The following is a 13,070-nucleotide window of genomic DNA, read 5'->3' as shown; positions in this document are numbered from 1 at the left end:
AACACGACTGGGTCCCTTTCACATCGGTGATGCCCGCAGGAAGAGAGCCTGTCACTTTCTATCAGCTATGGGGAGAGTGCTACATAGGAGGTAGAGGAGGAGAAGACAGCACAGGCAGCAGTTGAGAGAGGAGCAAAAAGAAAGCTGCTTCAGTCCCACACTCCCGTCAGCTTTAGTAAAGCCAACAGAAGGACCCCAAGCAAGTCATCCTCCTGCACAAAATATAAAACTTTATGAAAAGTATGTGTGTCAATTGGTCTGTATTTATGTGTTAGTTTGTATATGTCAGTCTCTGTATCAGTCTATCTGTGTGCCAGTGTTTGTGTGTATGTCAGTCTGTGTATCTGTGTGTCACTGTGTATAAGCCAGTCTGTGTATCAGTGTAAATATGTCGGCCATGTATTTGTGTCAGTATATATATGTGTCTGTGTGTTAAGGTGTGTGTATGTGTCACTGTGTCTATCTGAGTGTGATTGTATGTATCAGTGTGTGTATCTGTGTGTCAAAGAGTGCCAATGTATCAGTGTGTGCATCTATGTGGTAGGGTGTGTGTATTTGTCAGTGAGTGTGTGTGTGCATGTTTCAGTGTGCGTATGTGAGAGTATGTGTCACTGTGTATTTGAATGTGTGTGTGTGTATGTGTGTCAGTGTTTTTATATGTGTGTTAATGTTTACGTATCTGTGTAAGTATGTATGTATGTGGCAGTGTATGTGCAAACATCCCAGCAATCAAACACCAAGACAACATGCAATGAAACACAAGCATTACATACGAACACAACCCTGTCTTCACACTCCAGAATAACTCAAACTACAGACTCTAATTACTGTTTAGATATATTGATGAGTTTTATGATCATGCAGATGACTTGGTCACATCCAGCAATATGGCCTTCAAGTGACTGAGAATTATTTTGGTTAAATGTGTTATTAACATGTTCAGATAAATAATCAGAGACATTGTTTTAGTTAAATGATCTGTCATTTACATTGTCTATGTGAGTTTAATAAAGGGATACTACAGGTATCAAAACAATAGCTTAATAAAGCAGTTTTTATATATATATATATATATATATATATATATATATATATATATATATATATATATATATATATTATGCCACTGCAGTCCCACTGCTTACATATTTGCCATTTATAAGCTAAAATTAATGTTGTTTCCATTTGTGCAGCTCTATCCACACCTCACCTGTCTGGGAATCAGGCATCTTGCATTAAAAATGTGTTTCAAGTTCAATCAGACGTTAACTTGCTTTAGAAGTTTTTATATCCTGCTCTCTAAATTGAACTTTAATCACACGCAGGATGCTCCAGCTGGGTCTATAAGGCTATTCACAGAGCAAGACATAAGAAATGATAGATTAAACAAACTGTGCAATACACAAACCTAAAATATGTAGGTTATTTTTCAGTAAGTGTTTAGGAAGGTTTTGCAAATCAAGTACAAAGAGGTGTGACTAGGACTGTATAAGCAAGGTGATTTAACTCCTAAATGTTAGAGGGTTCTACAGTGAGACGGCAGGGACATGCTCTATAGACCATACTGCTTCAGTAAGCTAAAGCTGATTTGGTGCCTATAGTGTCCCTTTATACTGCCACGCCTCCCTGAAATAGGAGTGTTTCATAAACATTTTATACTCGTATTGGAATTTCACTGAAATTCCAATCCAGTCAAAAGATATACGGAGACAAAGAAGGGACTACTTTGATTTCCCATGCCTGACAATTCTAGACACTGCAAAATAAGAAATAGGAACAGCACCTACAAACCACACAAGGGTGCAAGGAATCTGGTTCCACCCAAACCAGTGTAATTTCAGGAAAGTATAAGAATAAATTCCAGCACTTCCTTTTGAAAATATTGAAAGTAGTGTCCCTTTATTCAGGTGCCTAAAGTGTAAAACAGCACCGTTTCCACATTTGCAACGGTCTTTACCAAGGACTTTATGGGCGAAGCTACCACTGTCTAAAAGTGGACAACCTCTCCCCCGCCTTCACTAGTGACGACTGCAGGGAATTAACTTTATCTTTGGAGAGTCTCGCGGGATCTTCCATAGAACTGTATGCTGTACTCTCGCGTATGTGCAAGAGTACAGCAGTGACGTCGACTCCTGGCGCTGAAGTGCCAGGATGTGGTAAGGACCACCTGGAACAAGATGGCAGTGTCTGTAAGGGACATGTTCAGGCAAGTAGAACTCATCTTTTCATGTCTCTCTGGCCACTGGATCCCCAGCGGTGATGTCACAGTTGAGGGTCTTTGCAAATTTTGCAAAGTCCCCAGATGGTGACAGTGCTGCTTGAAGTACAGTAATAATTATTAAAATATTATCTGGAACGGTATATATGCAATATAAAAGTCATAAGTAATTTTTGAAACAGAAGCTTGGGATTAGTTTTTATTTTCAATTCGAGGGTTGTCAACATAAATCACCTTCCTTTAAGAAGACGAAAAAAGTCACATATAGAGGTTTGGCACACATTTAAGGATACACATTTAAGGATCATATTTGACAAAAAAATAATAATGTGGCCATAAAGAAAGTTCTGCCGTTCATGCTTAATTTTGGTCCAATAACAATTTACAGAGTGTAAGCATTAATCCCAGACAGTCAGAGAAAGATTACAGTCAGCATAATCTGAAAAATTCTGCACTCATCTATGCACAGAGAATTATAGGGCATTTGATAGTTGTATTGAATGGTAGGTTGTGCCATACTAGGCTTACATTTGATGCAAATCAGTAAATAGACGGCTTGTTTTTTCAAACAATGGGTAGATAAGATTAAGATAATACTTAGAGATTATAGCTTTATAGAAGTGGGTGACTATATACACAGATCCATATTATCTACTTAGAAACACAGATCCATATCTACTTGCTTCAACTATAAGGTTGAAACAGACGGGGGGGGGGTGGGGGGGGGAAATAGCGATGAGGCATGTTAAAATCTTTTCACCAATTCTTTCCATCACCACTGGCGGGTACATGGGGCGAGCACCAGGGCAAATTCTCACTCTAAGAAGTTAGGGTCATTTATGTCTGGCATGCAGTAAGGGTAATTTTACCAAATGTCTGCAGTGAAATTGCATATATGAATCTGTGTATCTATCTTTGTATGACTGTTGACGTCTGCCTGTATGTAGGTATAGGTATCTACGTTTGGAACTCTGTGTGAGTGTAGATGTAAGTATTTGTCACTGAATCTATGTTTCTAAGTGTCTGTGCAAATGTACAGGTATGTGTCAATTTTCTAAAGACAAAATATGAAACTAAATCCAACAGCGCCACCAGAATCCAGGTTCTGGATCCGCATTTTCCACCACCAACCCAATCTCTCTCTCTATAACACAGTTTCCCCTCAAAATCCTTCCAGCAATATTTGTAGTTACTCTTCTTTCTTTTCCTTCTTCTTCATAGGAGACATTGGCATTTACAGTTTCCTGTTATAGGACAGTATATGCCACGCTCAGTCATTTTTTCGTTTGCTATCTATACCAAATGTTATTTCTATATTCTCTTTTGTTCTTGTTTATGTTGAAAATAAAACCAAGTGTCACAAAATGGATTGTTTGTATATATCTAAATATATATATATATAATGGCAAACAGTTTACTTCTTGTTAGCTATGTCAATATGCCATTGTGTCTCAAGTGACAGTTGCTATTTAAAAGCTGATCCTCTGTTTGTCCTCACTAGGATTAAGAAACAATTCTTTATTGTGTTTCGTTTTCTTGGTTAATGTATTGCAAAACCAGTTACAACCTTTGAATGAACCCAGATACAAGGCACTTAAAGTGGAACTGTAATATATAGAAGAAATATACATTTTGAGCAATCCATTAGCTATCTAAAAGTTACATAAAGAATATCTTATTGAAGGAATACTCCAAGCGCCATAATCAATACAACTCACTGTAGTGGTTATGGTACCAGGAGTGCCATGGTCAGAAATCCCATTCACTCTCCTAAGGCCAATATTCCGGACAAGTTACATAGTTACATAGTTACATAGCTGAAAAGAGACTTGCGTCCATCAAGTTCAGCCTTCCTCACATATGTTGTTGCTGTTGATCCAAAAGAAGGCAAAAAACCTAGTCTGAAGCGTTTCAAATTTTGCCACAAACTAGGAAAAAATTATTTATTGACCCCAAAATAACAGTCATTGTCTCCTTGGATCAAGCAGCTATTACTCCCTTAATTAGAAATTATATCCCTGTATGTTATGTTTTTGTAAGTATTTATCCAATTGCAGTTTAAACATCTGTAGTGACTCTGACAAAACCACCTCTTCAGGCAGAGAATTCCATATCCTTATTGCTCTTACTGTAAAAAAACATTTTCTTTGCCTTAGATGAAATCTCCTTTCTTCCAATCTAAATGTGTGACCTCATGTCCTATGTATAGCCCTGTTTATGAATAGATTTCCAGATAAAGGTTTGTACTGGCCCCGAATATATTTGTATAAAGTTATCATATCCCCTCTCAGGTGCTGTTTTTCCAAACTAAACAGATTTAATTTTTTTAACCTTTCTTCATAACTAAAATGCTCCATTCCTTTTATCAATTTTGACGGCAATTTTGACGTTTAGACAGTATGGGTCAATACCAGTAAATGAATAACTGAATATAAGGGAAACAAAAACAAAGTATCTGAAGCAAACAAGACAACTTAGCAAACCTATATAGTCAGTTGAAGTTTTAAACAGGGCACCCTTTAGAACAACTCCCCAGCCTCTCCTTTTATATTTCTGCTTTTATTATTTTTGGTTGGCAGAAAAGTCCATGGTCCACCCCCTGTACAGGTCCAGAACCTCCCCTGACATCACCACCCTCCCTCTGCCTTTTGTTGTACAGGAGGGGGCCGTGACAATGGGAAAATATGCCTCTGACCATCTGGGACATTGAAGAAAGGCCCCCGTAACCAGGAGATATCCCACCATGTTGCATGCAGGCTGATGCCCTGAGAATGTTGGAAGGAGAGTGCCAGTAAATGGTACCCAGGGGGACGCCGTGATCTGTCAGGAAACCTACATCCTGCTGTCACTTGTGCCCCTGTTTCACACACTGCTTATTATGCCACTGTAGAACCTGCTTTTCTGGGAATATTCCAGTAAATGTACTTGTTACTTCTCATCCAATTAGTGTTTAATTTGTAGGGCACTTGTGGTTAACATGGATGCTGCCTTTCTGTATATCTATCAGTGTAAGTGCATGTGTCCAAGTGTGTGTGTCTATATGAGTGTGTGTCTGTGTCAGTGTATGTGTCTATATGAGTGTGTGTATCAGTATGTCTGTCAGTGTGTGTGTCTGTGTGTGTATCAGTATGTCTGTCAGTGTGCCTGTATGTGTCAGCATGCCTATCAGTGTATGTGTATGTTTTTCTGTGTGCGTCTAAGTGTGTATGTCAGTATGTCTGTCTGTGTGTTTGTCTGTGTTAGTATATCTGTCAGTGTATATGTCTGTGTATCTGTATGTTATCATTGGGTGTATCTGTATGTTGTCAATGTGTGTATCTGTGTATCTGTATGTTGCCAATGTTTGTATTTTTATTTTGTCACTGCATGTATCTTTGTATCTGTATGTTGTCAGTATGTGTATATTTGTATGTATGTGTCAGTGTACATATCTGTGTGTATCTCTGTATCTGTAAGTAGTCAGTGTGCGAATCTGTGTGTCTGCATCTGTATGTGTGTCATTGTGTGTATAAGTGTCTGCAGGGCCGGCGCTACCTGACAGGCGGACTAGGCAGCCGCCTAGGGCGCCCCTTGGGAAGGGGCGCCGACAGGAGTGCCGGCCCCCCTGATGCTGCAGCCGCCCGAGCGCTCTGCTGAGAGCCTCAGGCGGCTGCAGCTTTGTCCGGGCTGGTGCGTCCATGAGGGCGCACCGCCCGGGCACAGCATGAGGAGAGTGGCTGACACTAGGGAAGCGCTCAGCGCTCCCTCCTGTCACTCCCTCACTGTAGCGTGGCCGAGCCCTGTATAGTCCGCGGGTACAGGGAGCATCTGTCTCCTGTACCCAGCCGGACTAACAGGAAGTGCGCACTGAGTGTGCACTTCCTGTTAGTCCGGCCGGGTACAGGAAACAAAATCTCCCTGTACCCGCGGACCATACAGAGCTCGGCCACACTACAATAGAGGTAGGGGTGGGTGGGGGGATAAATTGTAAGGGAGGGGGGGATTAATTGACAGGGAGGGGGGAATTGAAAGGGGGGGAAATAAAGTGGCAGGGAGGAGGGGGGGATAAATTGTAAGGGAGGGGGATTAATTGACAGGGAGGGGAGAATTGAAAGGGGGAATAAAGTGACAGGGAGGGTGGCGGGATAAATTGAAAGTGGGGGGGATAAATTGAAAGGGAGGAAATAAATTGACAGGGAGGGTGGGGGGATAAATTGAAAGGGAGGGTGGGGGGATAAATTGAAAGGGAGGGTGGGGGGATAAATTGAAAGGGAGGGGGGATAAATTAAAAGGGAGGGGGGATAAATTGAAAGCGAGGGGGGAATTGAAAGGGAGGGGGGGATAAATTGACAGGGATGGTGGGGGGATAAATTGAAAGGGAGGGGAGGGATAAATTGAAAGGGAGGGGGGAAGCAATTAAAAGGGAGGGGGGGAGAAATTGACAGGGAGGGGATTGATGGGGGAGGGAGAATGAGAGCGGGGAGGGGAGAGGAGAGTGACAACGGGGGACAAGAGAGTGACAAGGGAGGGGGGAGAAGAGAGGGACAAGGGAGGGGGAGAAGAGAGTGACAAAGGAGGGGGGGAGAAGAGAGTGACAAGGGAGGGAGAGGGGGGAGAAGAGAGTGACAAGGGAGGGGGGAGAGATTGACACCCATCACACACACACACAATGCACCCCTTACACACAGAAAAACACACAATGCATTACACACACAGACACACACACACAAGCAATGCATCCCTTACACACACAGAAACACACAATGCATTCCTTACACACACTCAATGCACCCCTTACAGACGCACACACTGCATCCCGTACATACACAGAGACACACCTTGCAGCCCTTACACATACAAACACAGATTCACACAATGCATTCCTTACACATATCAGGACATCCCCTACACACTCCACCCCCTGTGAACAAACTCATTGGTGGAACATGAAGATGGACCCTGGGACACAGACCTTGAGCGGTGTAAAGGGCCCCCAAAAAATGGAGCTGCTTCCCGTTCTCCCAGAACATTGATTTTTGTGACCACAGTTACAAACAGCCTCCAGAGAGCCTGTTCTACAACAGACCAGTGGAGCCAGACTGCAGCCAGAGCCCATCACCATCCTCATCTGATTGTAAGTAGGCAATCTAGTATATTATTCGTGGCACTAATCTCTAGTTTACCTCACATTAAAGAAACACTATAGTCCCCAGAACCACTGCAGCTTAATGTAGTGGTTCTGGTGTCTATAGCCTGTCCCTGCAGGCCTTTTAATGTAAACACAGTGGCACTGCAGCACTGGCGTTAGTTAACATGGCAGATCATATGGGTGGGGCATTGTGATGTCACATGGGGGGGGGGCGGCAAACTTTACTTTTGCCTAGGGTGGCAAAAATCCTTGCACCGGCCCTGAGTGTCTGTATATCTGCATGTGTGTGTGTGTGTTTATCACAGTGTGTGTGGCAGGCAGTGTAGGCAGGGCCGTCTATAATATGAATAGGACCCTGGGCAAAGCATTTTCTTGGGCCCCCTAGGCCCTGCCCCTCCCCCCCCAATTACGCCCAACCCCCATTCACACTGACAAACCTTCTGACACATACACACACACAGACAGATATATTAAAACATTCGCAGATACATACTGACACACATACACTGACACAAAAATATATACTTATATACATTCAGACATACTGACACACACATACACATACACTGACAGATATACTGAAACACACACAGACAGATGTATTGACACACACAGACATTCTGACACACACACAGACATTCTGACACACACACAGGGATACTGACACACACAGGCATACTAACATACACACCGACAGGCATGCTGACATACACACACACAAACATACTGACACACACACAGACATACTGACACACACACATACATACTGACATACACACAAACATACTGACATACACACACAAACATACTGACATACACACAAACATACTGACACACACACAGACATACTGACATACACACAAACATACTGACACACACACAGACATACTGACATACACACACACACTGACACACACACACACACACATAGACATACTGACACACACACACACACACACACACAGACATACTGACATACACACACAGACATACTGACACACACACACAGACTGACATACACACACACAGACATACTGACACACACACACAGACATACTGACATACACACACAGACATACTGACACACACACAGAGATACTGACATACACACACAGACATACTGACACACACACACACACACAAACATACTGACACACACAGACACTGACACACACACAGGCATACTGACACACACACACACACAAACATACTGACACACACACAGACACTGACATACACACACAGACATACTGACATACACACATAGACATACTGACACACACAAACATACTGACACACACACAGACACTGACATACACACACAAACATACTGACATAAACACAAACATACTGACACACACACAGACATACTGACATACACACAAACATACTGACACACACACAGACATACTGACATACACACACACAGACATACTGACATACACACACACACTGACACACACACACACACACACATAGACATACTGACACACACACACACACACAGACATACCGACATACACACACAGACATACTGACACACACACACACACAGACTGACATACACACACACAGACATACTGACACACACACACAGACATACTGACATACACACACACAGACATACTGACACACACACAGAGATACTGACATACACACACAGACATACTGACACACACACACACAAACATACTGACACACACACACAGACACTGACATACACACACAGGCATACTGACACACGCACACACAGACATACTGACACACACACAGACACTGACATACACACACAGACATACTGACATACACACATAGACATACTGACACACACAAACATACTGACACACACACAGACACTGACATACACACACATACATACTGACATACACACAGACATACTGACATACACAAACATACTGACACACACACAGACATACTGACATACACACACAGACATACTGACACACACAAACATACTACTGACACACACACACATTTAGCCACCCTCCAGGTTCTTACCTTTTCCTGGAGGGTGGTTTCCCTGGGGTCCAGTGGCAGGCTGAGGCAGATGGGAGTTCTCCTCTGGAACTCCCCTCCTCCTGCCTTTCTTCTCCCGCGCGGCTATTATCTCCGGTGGGAGGAAGTGACGCGTGGCACTCACTTCCTCCCAGCCGGTACAGGAAGGACATACTGACACACACATACACATACACTGACAGATATACTGAAACACACACAGACAGATGTATTGACACACACAGACATTCTGACACACACACAGACATTCTGACACACACACAGGGATACTGACACACACACAGGGATACTGACACACACAGGCATACTAACATACACACCGACAGGCATGCTGACATACACACACACAAACATACTGACACACACACAGACATACTGACACACACACTGACATACTGGCATACACACACACACACACACAAACATACTGACATACACACACAAACATACTGACATACACACAAACATACTGACACACACACAGACATACTGACATACACACAAACATACTGACACACACACAGACATACTGACACACACACAGAGATACTGACATACACACACAGACACACTGACACACACACACACACACACACACATACTGACACACACACACAGACACTGACATACACACACAGACATACTGACATACACACATAGACATACTGACACACACAAACATACTGACACACACACAGACACTGACATACACACACAAACATACTGACATACACACAAACATACTGACACACACACAGACATACTGACATACACACAAACATACTGACACACACACAGACATACTGACATACACACACACAGACATACTGACATACACACACACACTGACACACACACACACACACACACACACACATAGACATACTGACACACACACACACACACACACACAGACATACTGACATACACACACAGACATACTGACACACACACACAGACTGACATACACACACACAGACATACTGACACACACACACAGACATACTGACATACACACACACAGACATACTGACACACACACAGAGATACTGACATACACACACAGACATACTGACACACACACACACACACAAACATACTGACACACACACACAGACACTGACATACACACACAGGCATACTGACACACGCACACACAAACATACTGACACACACACAGACACTGACATACACACACAGACATACTGACATACACACATAGACATACTGACACACACAAACATACTGACACACACACAGACACTGACATACACACACATACATACTGACATACACATAGACATACTGACATACACAGACATACTGACACACACACAGACATACTGACATACACACACAGACATACTGACACACACAAACATACTACTGACACACACACACATTTAGCCACCCTCCAGGTTCTTACCTTTTCCTGGAGGGTGGTTTCCCTGGGGTCCAGTGGCAGGCTGAGGCAGATGGGAGTTCTCCTCTGGAACTCCCCTCCTCCTGCCTTTCTTCTCCCGCGCGACTATTATCTCCGGTGGGAGGAAGTGACGCGCGGCACTCACTTCCTCCCAGCCGGTACAGGAAGGACATACTGACACACACATACACATACACTGACAGATATACTGAAACACACACAGACAGATGTATTGACACACACAGACATTCTGACACACACACAGACATTCTGACACACACACAGGGATACTGACACACACACAGGGATACTGACACACACAGGCATACTAACATACACACCGACAGGCATGCTGACATACACACACACAAACATACTGACACACACACAGACATACTGACACACACACTGACATACTGACATACACACACACACACAAACATACTGACATACACACACAAACATACTGACATACACACAAACATACTGACACACACACAGACATACTGACATACACACAAACATACTGACACACACACAGACATACTGACATACACACACACAGACATACTGACATACACACACACACTGACACACACACACACACACACACACACACACATAGACATACTGACACACACACACACACACAGACATACTGACATACACACACAGACATACTGACACACACACACAGACTGACATACACACAGACATACTGACACACACACACACACACACAGACATACTGACATACACACACACACACACAGACATACTGACACACACACAGAGATACTGACATACACACACAGACATACTGACACACACACACACAAACATACTGACACACACACACAGACACTGACACACACACACAGGCATACTGACAAACACACACAAACATACTGACACACACACACAGACACTGACATACACACACAGACATACTGACATACACACATAGACATACTGACATACACACAGACATACTGACACACACAAACATACTGACACACACAGACACTGACATACACACACAGACATACTGACACACACACACACAGACATACTGACACACACAAACATACTACTGACACACACACACACACACCCTCCAGGTTCTTACCTTTTCCTGGAGGGTGGTTTCCCTGGGGTCCAGTGGCAGGCTAAAGCAGATGGGAGTTCTCCTCTGGAACTCCCCTCCTCCTGCCTTTCTTCTCCCGTGCGGCTATTATCTCCGGTGGGAGGAAGTGACGCGCGGCACTCACTTCCTCCCAGCCGGTACAGGAAGGGGCCCGGTCGCGCTGTTTAAGCGTCACAGCGCCCGACCGGGCCCCTGCTCACACATGCTTACCGGGTGGCCCTTAGTGCATGGGCCACCCAGGGGGGATCCTTAGTTGGCGGGCCGGTGCGGCTCTGTGCAGCCGCACCGCCGGGTACATGGGGGCTGCTCAAATCGCGGGGCCCACGGGGCAGCTGCTCTGAGTATAGGTCCATATGTGCATACATCTCAACATTCAAAACCCAATACTACACACAAATACACCCCTGCATTCAAACTTTGACACTAAATAAAAACACAGTCCTGCATTTTTAGCATTGCACAGTCCTGCAAATGTTAACATGTTACATGTAAACACACCTCTGTGTTAACCCCTTAAGGACAGAGCTTCGGAAGCTTGTCTTTCACTTTATGACAAAGGAATTTATTTGCATTTTTTGCTGTTTGCGTTCAACTGCAAATTGCATTTGACTTATTTATTGCACCGACGCATATTATATACCGTTTTTTAAAGGACAGAAAGGGCTTTAATTTGATGTAACATATATATATATATACATGCTTATTTATTATAAAAAAATACAGAAAAATGCAAAAAAAAAAGAAAAATGTTGTTTTTTTTACAGTTTTTGCAATAATAATGTGTGCACAATTAGTGCAGGTTAAGGAAAGTAATTAAAAATAAATAAATTTAGTTGTTCTGATTTACAGAATATATAATGTGTCTGGGATTTTACATTTTTTTTCGTAGTTACAGGTCACAAAGCACAAGGAGTAAAATAAACTTTTAATGTGGAGCGATTTTAGAATTTGCCACACAAAAGTATATATTTATATAAAGTAGACACCACAGGCTATTTACCTACGGTTGTTTTGACACTTTCTACATAGCCATTTTACCGCCAACCTCTGCTAAATATTGGAGTAAAATTTAGTTTTTTGGGGGTTTTCGCACACAAACTTATAACAAAGAACTTCT

This window comes from Pelobates fuscus, chromosome 1 (assembly GCF_036172605.1).
Source record: "Pelobates fuscus isolate aPelFus1 chromosome 1, aPelFus1.pri, whole genome shotgun sequence".
Classification (NCBI taxonomy): domain Eukaryota; kingdom Metazoa; phylum Chordata; class Amphibia; order Anura; family Pelobatidae; genus Pelobates; species Pelobates fuscus.
Note: the sequence above shows the minus strand (reverse complement) of the source record.